General features: G+C 40.0%; 2 long non-coding RNA genes across 3 annotated transcripts in view; one reads left to right on the plus strand and one right to left on the minus strand.

Moving 5' to 3' along the window:
* Positions 1-12,801, minus strand: part of LOC123375917 — a 58,256-nt gene extending 45,455 nt beyond the window's left edge. The window contains exon 1 of one of the 2 annotated variants that reach the window (XR_006581620.1): positions 12,663-12,801. This is a non-coding gene — a long non-coding RNA (uncharacterized LOC123375917). Of the gene's footprint in view, positions 1-10,675; positions 10,843-12,662 lie in introns of those variants that run through there. The other variant, XR_006581619.1, reaches the window with a different exon arrangement.
* LOC123375918 lies at positions 11,446-19,334 on the plus strand. The gene is made up of 3 exons (XR_006581621.1): positions 11,446-11,595; positions 14,325-14,394; positions 19,186-19,334. It is a non-coding gene; the product is annotated as an uncharacterized LOC123375918 (long non-coding RNA).
* Positions 19,335-20,628: the final 1,294 nt, after the last annotated feature.

A 20,628-nucleotide genomic window follows, 5' to 3' on the forward strand; every position in this document is an offset into this window, starting at 1 on the left:
ACCTTTGAAGCTAAGATTTCTGTGCCATCAATGTTGTTAAGAAACACATTCCTCTCAAACACCATGGCAACGTAGTGAAAATGCCCTCCTTATTTCACAAGGACTATGTGCTTGTTCTCATTCTGTCTCCAGCTGATTGACTGCACATTACATATTTTCCCAGCATGATATGGCCTTCCTCTACTATGAGATAAGTAGACATATAAGGTGAAATCCTGACCCTGTTAAAGTCAATGGAAGTTTTGCCATTGATTTCAGTAAGCCAAGATTTCAACCATATACTTCAAAACCTATGCTGATCCAGAATGATGGAAGGTTAATTAGGGCTAAAATGTTCACTTAGATACTCTCACACACACCTGCCATTGAAGTTAATGGGAGCCCCATGCATGTATCTGAGGAAAGATTTTGGCATTAAGTGTTTTGAAAAGTTCTTAGGACCAGCTTATATTTTACTGAGCCAAGTCTTGGCCCCATGGAAATCAATTGCAAAACTCTCATCTCAAAGGTGTGGTTTGGTTGGGTTTTTTTGCAGAATCTTAGAATTCTTTATTTTTCTCCAGTGGAATCTTATAAAGTTTTTTAGAATGTTAACATCACAAAACTTGCAAATGAAGTTTTAAGACTTGCACATTTAAGTGAATATTACTACCAGCATATTATGTATGCTCATGCATTTATTAGTACTCAAATTTATTAAAAAATAGCAACAGGTGCTTTTCCTCTGCCATGGGCACCCATTCCACAAATCCAAACACATAACATAGTATAAAGGATTGGCCACGGGTAAGACTTTTCACCAGGGGACACCACCCACAGCTGAGGTCAAATTTTCAATAGAGCTCAGCGCCCACAAAGGCACCAAAATCACTGGCCTAAACCTGGGGCTGACCCTGAACCCTTTTGGAAATCTAGCGCTAAATATCTACCAATTCCCTTTGCCCTGACCTTCATCCTCAGCAGCTCAGGTAAATAGATGGATTTTTCACTGCGCCTTGAAGGTTAACTAATTAGGGCTCTGGAGGGGCCAAGCTGGACAGAATGCAAGTTCCAAACGCCAGGTGAATATAGGAGCTTCCCCGATTAGAAACAGAAATAAAATAAATCAAAAAACGAGGTGTAGCAACAAACAAAACATCCCCCCCACACACCAGAAAAAAAAAGTTAGATGTTAAATGGGAATGTTAAAGTTTTTGGATGAGCAAGTCTTGAGGATATGACTATAAAGTATTTGCGTGGGGTGTATGTGTACGTACATATATACACAGAGAGAAGAATAGGACTGGTGGGTGGACGGGGAGGATGTATATGAACATCTAGAATAATTTCTCTTTTCTAAAGTAAGTTTCAAATGGAATTAAGTCAGCCACGGCACTAATTAGTCAGTGGCAGCAAAGCGCTCTGGAGGAAACATAGGAGATGCGTTGTGACTGATTTCTCATTAGATAAACCCCCAGCCTGTCCACTGAAAATAAAAACAGTCAGTGCCCTGTTTGTTCCAGTCCTATTTCTCTGGTGATCTTTCACACACTGCAATGCAGAAAAACGGTCTCAAAGAGGCAATTTGTTTTCCATTTCGCTATGCTTCATTACTTCTGAGCTCCTGACAGGGCTACTGAAAAAAAAATCAGTTAGCTCAATTGGTCCGAAAGTGGTTTGGTTTTTCCCTTCTTTGTGAAGAGTTACACTCTAGTTTTTCAGATGTGGTTACCTTTGCTTTTCTGAGAATGGTCCCTTGTTTGCTTTCTCTCTCCTGTTTACAGAGCATTAGGTTACTGGGGGGTAGATTAATATAGTACAGTATATTTATGATAAAAATAGAAACCTGGGAAACTAGAGAAAGTGGTCATTGCATTCTTATTACCACAGTGCTCAACATATGGCTCAGGTGGATTTAAGTGGCATCTAGGCCTCAAGCTGGCCCTCTGCAGGGGGATACATTTCACTGTGGGTGAGGTATCAGGAGCCCCAATCCTGCAAATGACTAGCAGGCACATCCCTCATTGCAGGCAAGGGAGAGTTGTGCACCGGGAGGCTTTGTAGGAGCAGACTCCGCACTTGTATTCTTGACAGAGTCAGCATGGCAAAGTGAAAATCTGCTTTTTCCTGCAAGATGCTGAGCCCCTCCTTGACAGACTGATTACCTGCCCCTGCCATTCAGATGCTCAGATACTTTGGTGATGGGAGCCATATAAGTACTTTAACAGAGTACAGCCAAGAGGCCAGAAGCTGCATTATATTTTCTGTATAGCCCCTTCTGCTATACTGAGTACTCAGTACTGCTATACTGAGAACTCACACAAGCCAGTGCGCACACATACACACGCATGGCAGTTGTGTAGGTCAGAGGAGTAGTTGGGAGTGAAAACAGAATATAGGGAGCAGTAACTCCACTGCACAACACCTGCAGAAGATTCTCTTCCACCAGAAGAGGGCTCCATGTGTCAGTAGAAGGCATGCCAGGGCAGAAGGCTGTGGAGCCCTCCTCTGGCATGATCCTTTGGAGACTGCAGAGAGCTGCTCAGGAATTGATGCTGCGTCAAGCACAATTAACCATTCCTCAGAGACTCCACCCTTACCTCTCTGCCTTAGTGCTAATGGCTCCCCATTACGTTAGCACCAGAGCACCTTGAAAACAGTTTAGTTGCTGGTTTGGGTGTGACTGAGGGACAGCTAAATCGAAGAGATGAAGGTTTACATTTGCAACATAATGGCTGTTCATGATGGTTCTGGGGATGCTCAGGCTATGAGCTACTAGTGACGGGCAAACAAAGAAAACTCAAACTATAAATTGGAAGAAAATGTCTAAAAGTTGCAATATTATGTTAAGTGGGTGGGACCTGTATTGCTGAAAATCATTTCTGGGAAGTTCACAAAACCCAGATACATTGCCGCAAACCTTGGACTGCTCGTTATCCCTTCATGGCCTTGGAGTGAGAAAACTATTGCTTTGAATAATGGATCTATTAGTCATTTTCCTGTCTGGGAAACAAACCCTTTAAAGGTGAGACGTCTCCACATGTTGCCTCCATTTCTTGCGTGGGGAGCGTGTGAGAACAGATCAACCGCCCCAGTGGGAAATCACCTTACAAACTGCTAAAGGATGTTGAAGGCCTGGGAAAGGCACAGGAGGCAGAGGGGTTGGATCCAGTATAAACGCAGCTTATTCGGAGGTTTTTAATATTAAACAGGAAAAGCTGCTCATTGGGCAGGAAGATGGAATGTTCCCTACCAGAGGGAATGGCAAAGTGATCTAATCACCAGGCTGGGATAACCCAGATATCTGGGGTTAACTCACTTTCATCTTTCCAAAAAATATAATTTAGGGCTGATGTCTTTTTACTCAGATCAGTCTATGTTGCCTTTGCATTGCTGCTCCCTTACTGCGGCACAGGGAAATCCTTTTGGATAGAGCTCCAGGTGCAAACCAATTTTCAGCACTTGTAACAAATAAAACTCAGTAACTGTCCAGCACTGATAGATGAGGAAACAGAGTGATCACTGGGAAAAACGCAATAAGATGATAATACAGCAGCTGACCCTGAAGACCAATAGTAAGATGCCACTATGTGGTGGCAGTGCCCAGAGATATACATCTATCCACCCCTCCTTGTAGGCCCAAAAGAGAAGCAGACCTAGAACAGACGGACCATCACAAAGCTAAAATGTTGTTCAGAAAATGTTTTGCATTTCTTGTTTGTTATATAAGACAGGAGTGTTAGACTAATAGATTTTAAGGCTATAACAGACTCTTATGTTCATCTAATCTAACCTATTGTGGGAACACAGGCCTCAGAATTTCATCCAGTAATTCCTGCATCAAAACCATAATTTCAGATTAAACAACATTTGTTTCCTTGTGACAGGACAGATGATTTTATAAGCCAGGGTGCCATATGTAACAGGTAAGTATTCCAACAGCACACCAGAGGTGTGTGCATAAAAGCTATTACTGTGGAGCTGTTTGAATCTAAATACTTTCCCTGGACTGTTTTCACAGTTTACAACCCTTTAAAGCTCAGGCATCTTGTAATAGCTATGTTTCAAGCTTGGAAGTACCACCCTTCATGTGAAGGTTTTGGCATCACTTTAACTGTCCATTAACTAATGCTGAATTACAGTGAAGTTCTCTTGCAAAAAGATATTTACTTAAAAATCCACAGAATTTATTAGCATCTATGTTACTAACTCAGAGATTGGGCACACAAATGGTTACGTTGGTTTGTTTGCTGCACGAAGGTTTCTAATATATGTTTTCCCATAATTATTTTATTAGAGCCGTTTAAGAAAGAGACAAGTCAGGCTATCTATCAGCTTTCCTGAACTCAGAGTTGTGTTAGAACTGAATTCTAAAGATATATTTCCTTGCGGGCATCAGGAAATGTTGTGAATCAAAAGACAACAGATCTTATTATAGAACAAAAGACAAATCTAAATGCTGCACTACAAAAAATCCAAGTTTTCAACAAATTGGCAGCAGAGACGGGATTTTCCATTGGCATCTAGTAGTCTTTGTCATGACAGATCAAATAATGATGGATAAAAATAAAAGCCGATTTACATTTGCCTGGCTGTCTTGTTACCCTCGTTCTTTTATCTAAACACCAGCTAAACATGAGAAAGAGCTTAGCTTGAGAGAAAACTACAATACCCAGATTCCTAAATAATCCATATGCATGATGTGACCTGCTGTTTATACCCTTTTGAAGCTGCAGATTACAGTTGTGCTAGCTCTCAGCTTGCCATGGTGAAACACTGAGCATCACTGAAGTGATGAATCATAATTACTATACAGCAGACAGCAAATCCACGTTTCTGGTGATTTCTGTTCTTCTGAACAAAGCTGTAGCATTGAGGGAAGGAAGGGGGCTGTCAAATTGACAGAACACCTACAGAATCAGTTAAAAGATGGACAAAATGGTTGTAAGATGTACTTTCGCCAGGAGAGGAAGGTGAAAAAGTTACAGCAATACTGATAAACAGGACTAAGAATTAATGTGAGATAAATATCTGCAATTAGGTCTCAATTCAACACCCACTTCTGTCAATGAAAAGACTCCCACTGACTTCAATGCATTCGGAGTCATGGTTCGGTAACACTACACATCAGTGCAAAATGCAGCACATCTTTGGAAATTCTGATGATATGCGCAAAGTTAGGGCCTTTCATCCCACTTCTTTTGATGTCCCTGGCAAAACTCTCATTAAACTCCAATAGGGCAAGAAAGAGCCATTAATAAAATTGCAAAAAAATCACACCAGTTTAGCATCACCAGAATTATGGCAAATATTCATATGGAGTAGAATAAATGTGCATTCCAGTAAGATGATTAGAATGTAAAAGAAATGGCAAATGATGCAAATATAAATCATACGATCCAAGGCCTCCAGAAGTAAAACCGATCTCATCTACAGCTGTGTGAAATCTGGAGCAGGAGGGAGAATCTGCCAAACATCCATTATTTTAAATTTCAGATGATTTTGCAACCACAAAATTATATTATGGGTTTTTTCTGCCTGTTTGCTAACCTTCAAAAAATGGAGTTTTTACATCAAACCATACAAAAATCTGAAATTTTGGATATTTGCATTGCATATCTTCTTTGCTTAAAAATTGGCCAAATTTTACTCAATTTCAGGCTAAATCTCACTTTTTTTATTTGAAAATACCCTATCTGTGAATGGAAAAAAATCAGTGAATTTGGCCAAAGAAAGGACAGTTTTCAGTTTCAAAATTAGATGTAAAATTTTGCTAATTTTGAGGGGTTTCAATTTCATTTTACATTTTTTTAATTTATTTATTTGCACAACTCTAATTTTACTCAAACCAATCAGATCTCTAACACAGAATTAGAAGTTTCCTCACTTCTGCCATTACACACACACACACAAAATAAAAATGAAAAACTGTTAAAAGTTTAGAACAGAAACAGAAGTGCCAACATTTCTGTTAAATTGTTTTTAATCCTGGGTATTTCCAGTATGGCCAAAACAGAGGCAGTGCTTGAAAACTTGCAGGACAGCTGATCTTCTAAGATCTGCAGCCTGGTTTTCAGACCAAAGACATTTGAGCTTTTGGAAGCATGTCTATCTTTAGATGGTGAACAAATTATTTTGAAATGGATTGTATCCATAAACGGGGGGACATAACGATTCCACTTACTCATAGAAGCTCCCTCTAGAAGCTCCCTCTAGAGGGGAAAGAGAGAGACCAAAAGAAAAACACATTTATGGAGATGAAACCATGCTAGTAGCAAAGGAAGTCCACATCAGAAACATCTAATCTGAATTGATTTTGTGGCTCTCTCTTGACTGCAGTAGCATTTTTTTCCCACACCATTAACTGGAGCCCAAATATGCCCGTTGTCATATGCAGCCACCCACACACCATCTTAACAAAAATGAATAAAGCAAGGAAATTCTACTGAAAATCAGCCTACATCACTTTGTATTTTAAAGCTGTTTTCTTTTTTTGTTAGAGTATTTCTGTTGTGTTCTCCTTTTAAAAAAAAAAAAAAAGAAAAACAAAAAACCAAAGCTACACCACAAGGTTGTTAAAGTCTGAGAACTAAGAAGCAATGTAAGACATATGGACTCCAAAGAAGTGGGTTTCTTGGCAACATAAGACTTCTTAGAATTCCTTCCCCTGCTCATGTAGCAGTTTTTCAGCAGTTCAGAGACATCAAACGGTTGAACTGATTGCGAAGAGAAATACCTGACTACGGAATACTCTGCATGTCTGTATAATCTTTCATCTGAGGATCTCAAAACAGTTTTTAAAAATTAGTTAAGGGGAGGAAGGGATAGCTCAGTGGTTTGCGCACTGGCCTGCTAAACCCAGGGTTGTGAGTTCAATCCTTGAGGAGGCCATTTAGGGATCGGGGCCAAAAGTCTGTCTGGGGATTGGTCCTACTTTGAGCAGGGGGTTGGACTAGATGACCTCCTGAGGTCCCATCTAACTCTGATATTCTATGATCCTCCTAACACCCTTGAGAAAATATTATACCCATTTACTGATGGGTAAACTTAGGCCCAGAAGGCCAAATTCTGTTCTCACACACTGCTATAAATCCAGAGGAACTCCACTGAAGTAAATGGAGTAACTGATTTTACACCAGTGTAGCTACAAGCAGTACTCAAGTGACTTACCTCAGGTCACATCAAACGTCAGTGTCAGGTAGAGGAGCTCTGCCTCCCAGCTCCCTACTCTAGTGCAGAGATCACTAACTATTGGCTTTCTGGGCACTATGAGGGCCACATAAGGACTAGAACATTGGCTGGAGGGTTGCATCACTGAAACCTTTTCATATGATACTAAAGTGTAGTCAAAAAAAAATGAAGAGTAATATAGTATGCTATTAAAAGTCAATGTATTAACTTTTAAAAAACTAACGCGAAGAGGGCTTTTAATAAAATATAAACACTCAGTAATGTACCTCACTCAAATGACAAAACACACATTTACTTTTAGAATTACTTCAGTTAAAGCCCCCCGGCCCCGCCTCCGCTCCACCCCTTCCATGAGGCCCCGCCCCTACTCTGCCTCTTCCCACCCCTTCCCCACCCCGCCCCTTCCCCAAAATTCCCACCCCAACTCTGCCCCCTCCCTGCCCCTATTCAAACCCCTTCCCCAAATCCCTGCCCTGGCCCCACCTTTTCTCCACCTCCTCCCCTGAGCACGCCACATCCCCAGTCCTCCTGCCTCCTTCCTGGAAAGTCCTAAGTGCCGCCTAACAACTGTTTGGTGGCGGGAAGCACTGGGAGGTAGGCAGAGGAGCGGGGAGGCTGTGCGCTCGGGGGGGGCAGGGGAGCTTGGCTGCTGGTGGAGTCGGTGCCTATGGTTGGCCCCTGCGGGCCATGTGTTTGAGACCCCTGCTTTAGCTCGAGCTTTAAAGGCTCTTATTTTCCATGCTGAGGCGCCTTGTTTCAATCTCTTCTGATAACCCATGGTGGAGGGTGGTTACATGCACACAACCGGTACTTCCCCCCAAAAATACGGAGTCTCTGCCCAACTCTCAGCAAAAATGCAACAACAAAGGTCTCCTATTACCACCACCTAATGGGCCAAATTCATTCCTGGTGTAGTTCTACATTCTTCTTTAGCAAAGAGCAACTATATACTTGCAGCCAAAATGACTTATTTTTAACATTAAAATATCAGAAAAAGAATAAAAGTATAGACTCCAGGACAGCTCACACATTGCGTAAGCACCTTCTTGTAACAGTTTGCACCAAAAAAAAAAAAATGGCTGCCAGTCTCCTGTGAACCACAGATCTTTAGACATGTCAATGGTGCATGGAAACACTATTATAACTGGTATAAAGCTACATACATGACTCCACACTACAAAGTATTATCAGAAATCATTAAAACCAAATTGCAATGGTCAGATAAATGAACAAAGTTCAATTCGGGATACTCACTCTTGATTAATAGTTTCCTCACATAGAACCTGCCCATGGTAAGCAAGGTACTGAGGCCCAGGTCTACAAAGGTATTTAGGCACCTTTGATTTCAATGAGCCATGAAAGCACTGAGCACCTTGCAGGATCAAGGCCTGTTTGCAATTCACAACATTCAGTCATTCACAAGTCTTTAGTGTGAATTAACAGTCTGTGCTTGGTATTAATTATTGGCATTGCAGAGGGCCTGAAGGTTCTCATCAGAATCAGGCCCTAAGTACGCCAGACGCTGAATAAACTCTTAGGAAGATGTAGTCTCTACCCAAAGAGTTCAAGTGCAAAGGTGTCTTTGCGGATAGTAGTGCTCTGAGATTACAATGACCAACACTGGTTTGGCATAACTTGAGCACTTTATTCCTGTAATCTGCTCTACACAGACAATAATCCTTTTTCTGGGCATATAGCTTTCATTTATGGAAATATAAAATCATTTAAATATTGCATCATGGAAACAGCTTGGTTCTCAACCTTGGCTGCATTTATTCCGCTCCAAAGCAGATGTGCAATGTGAGATGACAAAGCAGAGACAAGGGACCACCAAACAAATGTTTCTACAAGTACAGCATTTATGTTAGTTTCATTAAAATAATTGACTGAATCCTGTCAGTGACAGCTATAAACTGTAACTGATTTCCATGTTTTCCCAGCTTTCTGGCATGGGAATATGTTATTGTAAAACATATGTAGACATTTCAGACTAATTAAAAGGATTTTATCTGGTTGAAATAATATTTTTAAAAGGCATTGCTTTGCCTGTGTGTTCTAATAGCAGTTTAGATTATTAAAACTGACAAATTTTTAAAATTGAATTTATATTTCACTGTTTATGCTTTTTGTTTATTTTTGCATTTTTCACAGTATAGTCAAGTTCATATTAGTTTACAGTCAGTCTCTAGCCAAGTTCATTTTCAGGTTCTCTAGCGTCTACGCATGAGGCAGGATGGTGCAATAGTTAGGACACTAGCTTAGGACTTGAGAGCATGTCTACCCAGGATAAATGCCTCACAGCCTGGCAACAACTGGCCCAAGTCAGCTGACCCAGGTTAATGGGGCTCTGGCTGCAAGGTTAGAAATTGCTGTATAGATCTGAGGTTTTCAAACTGTGAGTCGGGCCCCCCTAGCGGGCCATGGAGGAACGTTCAGGGGGGCAAGCAGCGACACCAGCAGAGCCCAAGACAGCCCCCGCAAGGGCCAGAGAAGGAGCGCCACCTCCACCCCCTGACTCACCTCAGCGAGCCACCCAGCTTGTGGATCAATGTCAACATCAGCCATGGCCATGCTGATTTCTGCTCCCAGCAGCCTCTGCACCCAGCGCTGGCTCCACCCCAGAGACCATCGCATGTGCCCATTTATGGGTGGTGGGTGAAGCTTCCCTTGCGGGGAGAGGGGTGGAGGAGAGGAGGGACACAGGGAGCCAGCAGGGGTGGGTGCTCGTGGGTGGGTGTAGGAGAGGAGGGATGCAGTGAGCTGGTGGGGGATCTCACAGGGGAAAGGGGTGGAGGAGAGGAGGGATGCAGGGTGGTGCAGGCTTAATGCGGGAGGGGGATGGAGGAGAGGAGGGACTCACCAGGCAGCGGTAGGGGAGTCTCGGGGACGGGGCAGAGCAGGGAGGGGAAGAAGCAGAGCACAGGCAGGACCACGACGGCCCAGGCGTCCAGCGACAGGTCAGTGGCGGCTGCGCCAGGTGAGGCTTAGCCTCCCTGGCCTATTATACCTGCCAGAAGCCTGTTGCTGAGGAAGCCTTGGCTGTGCCCTTGATAAGTATCTGCTCTTTGAAACTGACAGGTGTAGGTAATTTAACTAAAGTTGTGTGAAGGTCTATGTTAGGTTTACGAGTGGGCGATCAAGCATACTTTTGCATGTGGCTAGTTTTGTCTGGGTTGGGGCGCAACCAAAAATTGTAACTCAAAGACGAGGCTCAGCTCAGAAGGTTTGCAAACCACTGGTGTAGATGTTCAGGCTTGCGCTGGAGTCCAATCTCTGGGGCCCTCCATCCTCGCAGGGTGCCAGAAGTCAGGCTCCAGCCTGAGCCTGAACATCCACACAACAATTTTTCAGCCCTGGAGCCCAAGCCCCACAAGACCGAGTCAGCTGACCCAGACCAGCCATGGGGTTTTTGTCCCCATGTCTACATACCCCAAGAGACCTAAATTCAATTCATTGCTCAGCCATAGACTTCAGGTGTGACAAAAGAAGTTAGGCACCTAAATACCTTTCTGGGTCTGGGCCTTAACCTCTCTGTGCCTCACTTCCCCAGCTGTTAAATGAGGACAATAGTACTTTCCTACCTAATCAGGTACTGTGAGGTATACATACATTAAAGATTGTGATGTGCTCAGATACTGATGATGATGAGGGCCAGATAAGTAACTAAAAAAGAAAGTGTGTTTGGGTTGCTGCTACCAACGTCATACGAAACTAAAATATGTGAGAGAAAGAAGCTACTTTTAAACCCTTATGTATTCCACTAACACGACCATGTACGTGCTGTTACAAAACAAAGTACATGAATTGTACCTTGTCACTACAGTGAAACGGCAGTTATTATATAGAATTTTGTGGTAAGTCATATAAAAAAAAGTGTAAAGATAGTGTATTCTCTGTACTGGAATATGAACTCAAATATTTGGCTCTGAATCCAAAACATTAAAGTTGTTTGAAATTAGGGAGATCTAATTCCTTGACCCTTAGAGAGATCTGAAGTCCTAACAACAAAACAATATGACGACAACACTGAGTACCTATATAAAGCCTTTCCTCCATAGATTGTAAAGCACTTACCAAAGGATGAGTATCATCAACCTTTTTACTGAGTGAGAAACTGAGGCAGAGAGATTAAATGACTAACCACAGCACACATTCGGTCAACAGGAGAGTCAGGAATAGAACTCAGATCTCCTAAGTCACAGTCCCATGCTTTACCTACTGCTGAAAAATAAAAACAGTTTATGATTCTTGTTCATTTTGTGCAGAACACACAAACCATCTACACACAGAAGGCTGGTGCCTCTCCACCACATCCATTCCAGCCAGATCTGACTATATGCTGCTGCTTATGACACCTAAGGCTTGTCTGCACAGGGAAATTGACCAGTATAACTGCCCATGTGGACACTCTATTCTAGACTAAAGGTGACTTTATTCTATATAGGAATAAAACACTGGTTTCTCTTCCAATTTTGGCTATTAAGGATCTCTGTGCTTTATACACTGGCATGAATAATGATGGGGTGGCACATGACTGCTGCATTTGATATTATGTGAAATAGTATTAGACCAGAAGCAAAAGATGCTCCTTTTGTCCAAGTGAAGCCTTTGACCATTCTGTGCAGACACTATGAGCTAGTTTGTGACTGAAGCTGCATAGCTGTGTGAGGAGCATATAAAAGGGAGCAAGGACTGCCTTGCATGGGATACCCACATGGTGGCTCCAGGTGTGTAGGAACAAACAGTTGGGTGTACCAACTACTCCCCACATCACTGGAGCAGGTGTACCCTGGAGCAGCCCCGCAGCCCTCCCAAATGCAGTTGTCAGCACATCAGAGCCAATACAGGGGATGTCTTTGCAGCTGTTCTATACCAGCAGCACATTAATTCTCCCCATCGCTACATGTTAGAGAGCAAAGCAAGGAGGTAACTGTGCATCTCAGAGGAATCAATCCCTGCAGGCATTGTTCCTGAGTAGGTGCAGCTACATGCAGCCCCACAGGCAGGGTTTGTGGCAAAGCGACAATCTAATCCAGGGAGAGGCATCAGACACTGTTATAGCCATAATACAAAACCAGAGCACGCGAGATAAAGAAGCTAGTGTCAGTGTCATTATATATGAAAAGACAGAGGATGCTCTTTTCCAAAGGGACCTGGTGATCTATAAATGTACCAGCTGGTTTCTTGTTGGTGAATTCCATCGTTGTACATCTGTAATTCCAAAAGTAAGCAAGCCCTTACAAATTAAGTGTCTTTCATGATCATGTTAATTCTGAAAAATCAAACAAAAGCTCCTTAAAAGATCCATAGCAATTCTAGGGCAGAGTCTCGAAAACACCTGAGTTAACATAGCCAGTGGTTCTCTTTCCCTTACTACATTATAACACAATACTGTAAGGGGATAAGGGGAGTGCAACTGATAACCAGAAGCTTTCAGTTTTAAGTGGCTGGATAAAATCCAGCCCAGGTCAGTGATGACCAAAGGTTCTTACCATCCGAAGATTTTTTGCTGGCTGATGTGAAATGAGTTTGGGAGCCTCAGTTCAGTTCCTTGTTGGCAGTCACAACAGAGAAGTCAAAGACCAAGTGGGCCATGGGGCTCTAACATTCCTTCTCAGCACAGTGGTCAGAATTGAGATGCACTGTTAAGGAAACACAGGAAGGGAAGATTGCACTGCTGTACCTGCTCTGCAATATTATGTAGGTGCAGTGGATCTTGCCACACATGCAGAGCTCCCACTGCTTAAATGACAGGTCTGCATGCAGAGGACATACGGGATTCTGCCCTGACAAGTTAAACACAGAATTACCCAGGTAAAACCAGGAACCAAGAGGTTTTGGAATCAACTTTTAAAAGTAGTGAGGTTTTAAAGCTTTGCTCTCAGTGGCAGGAAACACATTTTGTTATATGCTCAGAGTCTAATAATTATATCCCTGTTGTGGTCTCCTGAAGGCTGGCAAAGTGCTCCAGTCTTTGAATGGGATTTCACATTTGCCGTGGCACCGTGCAAGGAATAAAAAAAAAAAGCCCTCCATAAATTTAAATGCACATGCTCATTAGAAATGTAATAGAACATCTAGGTACTGGATCCACACAGCCCTCAGCGCATGTACCTAATTTGCATCAATGTGAACCCATTTACCTCAGGAGATGAATTTTCCCAACATATGGAGGAATCACAACTGCTATTTACAGCACTAAAAGGCCATGAAAAACAGGTTTTTTATTCCATGACTGAAATAAGGAACAAACACAATTATCTATTATCCAGGACCTGGTGAGTCTATATGTAACCATAAAAATACACGATGCAACTACAGTATATACAATTACTATTAGGATGCCTATAGCCACAGTACATACATTTACTATGAAAGGACAGTTTATTATCCATATGCCTTTAAGTAGTAATTGAATGTAGTTATATATACTTACAGAAATGCCCATAATGATCTTAGCATATCACTGCAGTCGTAGTGATGCTCTAATACTTACATGGAGACACCTCTCAAAACAGGAATATCCACCATCCTGCTGGATGCCTCTTGGTATACATGACCATACTACAACAGATCACTTCTTACCCATTCCACAGGGGTCAATGCTATGTCTCTGGCCAGACGGCCATATTTGAAGGATCAGTGCTTGAGCACAAGAAATTCATATTGGCTTACTCCAGAATTTTTCCTGTATGTACTGCACCCTGCAGTGTAGTGATAAAGTGCATTTCAAGTCAGTGAACATACATGGATATGTAAGGCATGATGCAGATAGCAAACTCAGCCACATAGGAAGATGCAGCTTGTCAGTACTTTAATATTTATTGCTAATCTGAGTTGCTATCAAAGCAGAACTTAAAAGTGGCCCACCATCAAGGACCTGATTTAGCAAAGCACTTACTCATTTTAAGCATGTGATCTAAGCATGTTGCGTAAGTGCTTTGTCGAATCAGGGGGCGATAAGAAACTTGCTCTTAGCTGGAATGATTTGCCATTGATATTTCATTGGCTATTAGGAGTTAGAAATAAAATGCCTCTTAGAAATGAAAATGTTCCCTTTACTAAATTGCGACGCATAGTGGAAGCGGTTATAATTGTTTGATACAGTAACTGATCACTTTCTTCTTACCATCTTCTTATTTATGGGCGTTTAGGATAGAAGCGGTTTGACAGATTGAGAATTGAAGATTCCTGTAAATTTGTAGTTGGGGTGCTTAGAGCATGGTGAGTTAGTTTCACATCTCATATGGAATAGACTGATAAATAAATTGTACCATGGTTTTTACATGTTGATTTGAATGTTGTGCTTTAAATAATGAGAAATGTTTGAATCCTGGGTAAAACTGAAATAATTAAATTCCTTCCTCAAGTGCAGTGACCCTATTGCAAGGTTGGAAGTAAAGAGCAGCAGACAGTATGTTACCAGACTGGAACATGGATTTGTAAGACGGAATGTGCCTGTTGGTCCATTACGTTCAGTATGCTTGATGAGTCATGGAACGGTTTAAAAAAAATCCTGACACATTCAGTCTTTCATGCAGTTCTGTTCACAGAGAAAAAAAAAATTTCCTGACCCCTGCAAGGATCAGCTTATGCCATGGACCATGTCAGTTCATTACCACTATTTTAGAATGTATCATTCACTGTAATTATTATTACTAATCGTATTATCCAGCTGTTTTTAAAATCCAGCTACAGAATTTAACTTTATGGACATTTTACTGTAACTAGTCTTTACCATATGTTCTGCCCCTTAATTATGCATGCCACAAAAGCATATTTTATAAAGACATAAATACAAAGCAAGATGAAAGTAATGGAAATGCCTGTGTGTTCTTTTCACAATGCAGCTGTATTTGTGATGTTTTTCTCATCTGCCAATCATACATCATAAGAGAAAAGTGATCCTCCAATATAGTAGGTTTCCCTAATACAGTGAATGTTTTCCATCATGAACATTGGTGGATGTCAAGAATGATGGGCTTATACATTTTCCCCATTCCCACAGGTGCTGAGAGGCTTAATTCATTTAATATCTATAAATCACATTGAATCCTGGCATGTAAAGTGCTTAGAGCTGCAACATTTATTATATTATTAATTGTTTTTATGAAAGACTGGGAATTTTGTATAGTAGTTAGAGCAGGAGGCTGTTAGCTAGGATTCCTACAGTCTGTCCCCTGCTGTGACAATGATTCACAGTGTGACACTGGGCAAGTCTCTTAACCTTGTTGCAAAGTGTGTGTCAGAATATTTTCCTAGCTTTCTGAGATGCCATGAGAATTAATTAATGGTTGAGATCCTCCAAAGAAAGGTATTTTATAATTAGTAAATACAATTATTTATTGTATTTAAATTTCCAGTCTATCATACAAACTATATAGATATATGTTTGGAGTAATGGGAAGTGGTGTCATACATACAAATTTGGGTGCATTTAATGTAGCAGCATGAAAGGAAAGAAACCAAGTATTTTCCTGACCTTTCCCAAGCCAAGTACTATTTAAAGTGAGCCCTCTGCTATATATTATCTATTTCCTGTATGAATGAATGGGTCTTTTTGGTGTGTGGTGGTTCAAAGCCAATGTGTCCATTTCTACTGAAGCACCCAGAGGTTCACTTAAAAACCACATATTCAGCTCTTGTTAATGTCACAAATAAATGACGTATCAGAGAAAGTGTATTTTGTCCTGAAGAAATACAGGACTTCCACTGCTCGAGATTCTGAGTCTGCCTCTGAGGCTTGCTTTAAAAAAAAAAAAAAAAAAAAAGTTGTTGACATTAGAGGAAAAACCAGGTTTCCTGTTTGAACTTTGACAGGTACTGGAAGATATGAGTAACGTCAAATCTTGGTCTGCTCTAAAGGCAGCCTGTGGTCAGGGGGTTCTCACATTTGTTGTGTAGAAGAGCTTTGAATTGTTTGCAGGTACCTCATAGAAGAAACTCAGAGATTCTTATCAAGATGTAGGGCTTGTTATGAAATATGTGCATTCGTGAACAGGCTCGAAGAGATCAAAACGGCTCCAGATGACATGCCTCTCATGCTGTAAAATGTGGTAGATGCTCCCGAGATACCTCTGAAAACATCACATGTCACAGTGTTGTCAAGTACACACACTGGCTACCTTTATTTCCATTTCATGCTTCATGGCAGCAAAAGGACCTTTGTATTTTTCCAGGCCAGTTTATTTTTGTAATAGTTTGAATCAAAACTTTATATCTTAGAGCTTTATAGAGCTACCCAGCAGATCATTTGTGAAGTAAACTGAACCCTGAGAAGATTTAATATAAATAGTCGGTGTTGTCTGAACTGAAAGTGGAGCATTCCAGAGCTTCTGAAAATGGTGGGTTGGACATAAAGCCTGGCAGACTGCATATCCGGGAATATATAGGCTTCCCTAGACAGCACTGCCAATGCCAATTAATCAAGCCCTACAACACCTCCTTCCATCCAAGTCCCGGCTTCCCATGAGTAGAGGGTGCCAATCCTGCCAAGTGCTGATATTGTTCATCTACTTACCTGTAGGCTGACACCTAGAAGCTCACTGTCACTTAGGACCTGATGTAAAGACCACTGAAGTCAATGGGAGTCTTTGGTGCAGTCCCTTGTTGTTTAACCAAGGTCTCCAAAAGTGAAAGGCAAAAACGTTTATCTAAGGTGCCACCTAGACCCCTTTCCCTGTCACGGCAGGGTCCCCTAACTTCCATCATTTTCTTCTGCTTTTACATATTTTGAACTCTCATTCTAGTCGACCACCCCTAATGCAGCATTATGGTACCTTTGTACATACAAGAGCCCTAAGTTTCAATTTTCTACACCCCTCTAATGCAAACCATATTTTCAAATATTCTACTAAGGAAAAGGCCTCCCAGAGCACTGCTAAATCGAAGTCGTACTGGGGGATATGTTTAGTTCATGTTTTCATATTACAGCTTAATCTCTGAATATTTTCGTACATAACTTTTTTCTTACTACTCTTAGGTAGCATTAATTGAAGCAAAAACTCTGAACTGCAGTCTGCAGATCTCTTAACCACACTCTGGACTCTGTCATATCCTGTGCTCATTCCACACACAGAAATTCCACTGACGCCAATAGCAGTTCTGCACAAAGAATCAATGCAGAATAAGCATTTATCTAAAAAGGAGAATTTTCCTTTAGACTAGATTAATAAATAATCATTTCTGTGAATACATTTATGCAAAGTAGATCTCAGGGTACTTTGTAAATTTCCTTACTCTTTTATGGATCCTACCTGTCAATTAATTATGTAGGTGCCCTCAATTTCAATGGAATTGAAAGTGCTCAGCATCTCACAGGGTCTGGTCCTACATGAACTCTCTGACAGACACCAGCGCACCTGGATGTGATTATGTAGGTGACTATTCACAGTATTTACCTGAAACATACTGGACTGATGAGATGACAGAGGTTAACTTATTTTAAAAAAAAAACCTTTGCTATTCTGGAACCGCGACCCCTTCTGCACTAAACATTTACTGAGTTTCAGGATGCAGGCTCAAACACAGGCCCACCCCAGCTGTATTGCAGTTATAGAGAATAATGCAAAATAGTAAAACAATAAAATAACAAATACATAATAATAATATAAAAATAAAAAAATATAGTCGGTTTACATCTGTAACTGCTGTGCTTCGTCTATTCCCATGCCCCTGTTGTATTTGTTTTCCATGACCATTAGCGTGATACAGTTATACTAGCATGAATGATAACAGAAAGCTGATTTAAATGCTGGAATAGACATGGAAAGCACATGTTAAAGTTAGACCCCTCCAACCACAGGATAGAAACAATACCGTGTGGTTTGGGTGGCAGTCATATCTAAACAACACAGTTTGAATTTTGGGTTTGGAATAGCAAACCACAGATTAAATTAAATTTGAGCCTTTTTCAAGTGATTTCAAGCAACCAATAAATCTGAGAACAATCACAATCTGAGAATTTGTGAACAGAAAAAAAGTTGAAATTCACGGGATTATGAATTTTGGATTATGAATTAGTCACTCACCTCTAATTATTACACAGTGTAGATGGAATCAAAGCACATTAAAAAAATCATAGCCTTTCAACATATGAAATGGAAGAGAAAAATATGTTTAGTTCTAATGTGACCCTTTTTAGAAAAAAATTTGGTGATTTTCATGATTTGTTCTTGTAAATTAAGTGAAGAAAATTATTAATTACCTTTTAAACAATCGAATAGATTTTGACAACTGGATTTTAATCAGATATTCTGGCACAGTTGACATAGAAATGTAATTTTAATGCAGTAATTTAAGACAAGGATCTGATCCTTAAGTCCCTTTGAGTCACTGGGACTTAAGCACATGCTTCAAGTTAAGCATATACTTAAGTGCTTTCCTGGATCAGGACCATAAATTACAAAGAAAACAGAGAGAGAATCTAATCATGCTCCTACTGAAGTCATTGGGATATTTGCCATTTCAATGGAATCAGCATCAGACTGATATACATTTTCTAAAATATTAGCATTTTTTTTTTACTGAAATATAGTATAGAATGAAAATTCTCAAATACAGAGCTCAAGCTTTATTTGGTGCATCTGAAGAAGTGAGGTTTTTTACCCACAAAAGCTTATGCCCAAATAAATCTGTTAGTCTTTAAGGTGCCTTCGGACTCCTTGTTGGTTTTGTAGAAGTAATAATGAACACTTAAATGATATTGTGGTGAGGAATAACTTTTGCTCAGTTTATATACAGTGCTATAACGTCATAAAACCTTTGGGTCCTGGGAAGACAGTTTATTTAAATAAATCTTTGTGTTTTTTTAAAAACCAATACCTTCCCAAGCAAAACAGTTTAAAATAACTCATTAACTTTCACTGCTCCTTTGATTCCATAATTATTAATGTGTAACTGTCCATTAAATTCAAAGTGCCATACACTGCTTTGCTGTTATAACCATATTGATCTTGTTCTCTTTGCCAGAATGTGTTAACATAAAATAAGGCCAGGTGTTTTCTCTCTTTGTAGATTTTGAATATTAATGGACAATCAGACTGAGGATCAAACAACCAGGAGATGTGAACAAGTCTGATTAACACTGAGGCTCATCCACTTTAAACATATCACTAAACAGCACGCAGTTATCAAGCACTGTTTGTGTTCTTATATTCACAAATCACAATATAAAACAGTCATGCTTCCATTAATGAAGAAAAATGTGTTTAATTATTTTTTGATTATCTGCATTTTTAAAGTACTGCTAGAAAATATTATCATTCTTCCTTAAATTTAAAAAATGTAAAGTAATATTCCTGCAAAGACTTTTCATTTTAACTTGAATTGCACTCTGGTACAGAGAAAGTAGAGAAGAAGCAAGAAAACTGTGTGCACTCCCAAGAAAATCTTAAGTTATTATATCCATATTCTCTTTGGTAATACACATGTGGTGCAGATCTACTCCTATAAAACCCACCACATTTGCTCTTAAATTCTAGCAATCAGATGCCACTGTACGTGACTTCAGTCACACTAAAGAACTCTACATAAATTTAATTTTTAACAGCAATATTGCCTGATTTCAAGGTCAATGTATTATCAAATACAAACACAGATTGAGAATCATAAAAATGCAGTTGCTTATTTAATTAAATATGTTTTTAACCAAGCAACTGATTTTTAAAGTATTTAAAAAAAATTTTTAATTCTGTATATCCACAAACATGAAAGCAAACTACAGAAAAAAAACTGTTGGTAATTTTCTGTAAGTTTCAAAAGATAGCAGGATATACAAGCTGTTTTATGTTTCTATGTATAGCTATCTACTGGCAAGCGTACAGTGGAACAAAGATAGACATCTAGATATATTTTTACCTGCAGTAGACGTGTTTGCATGGAGATAGATTCATAATTAGATAAGTAGACAATGGAAACTTCTGAAATTTGTAGCTTTGGTGTGCATTAAGTCTATATGTAGCACCTTTATTTCTTGAGTGAGAAATTCTCACACAGCACTAGATATAGATATAGATTTATTAACTAAATGCATCTAATTATTCCTACTGTGAATTCACGGTTTGATATATCAGATTATATTTCTTAGTGGTTTGCTTTGTTAGATTCATTGCAATACAACTGAATTTATAAAAACGGAAATGAAATAAATATATTAAATTAAAACTTTTCTTTGTCATCAAGTGGTGGATTATTTAACAGATGAATCATGTCTGAATTAGCAAATGAGAAGATTGTGACAAACTATAAAAAGCAAATCTTAGGCATAGTTAAAAGTAGCAAACTTTGAAAAGTGGCAAGCCTTGAAAAAATGTCACTCTAAAGTCTCTTTTTTTTAAGTAGTCATTCCTTTAATTTTTTTCATAATTTGTCATTACATTTTTTCACACTAAGCATTTAAAACCTGAAGTCACAAAATGGGATACTCCTGAGCACTCCTGTCCGTTATTTTTTTTTATT

This window comes from Mauremys mutica, chromosome 8 (assembly GCF_020497125.1).
Source record: "Mauremys mutica isolate MM-2020 ecotype Southern chromosome 8, ASM2049712v1, whole genome shotgun sequence".
Taxonomy (NCBI): Eukaryota; Metazoa; Chordata; order Testudines; family Geoemydidae; genus Mauremys; species Mauremys mutica.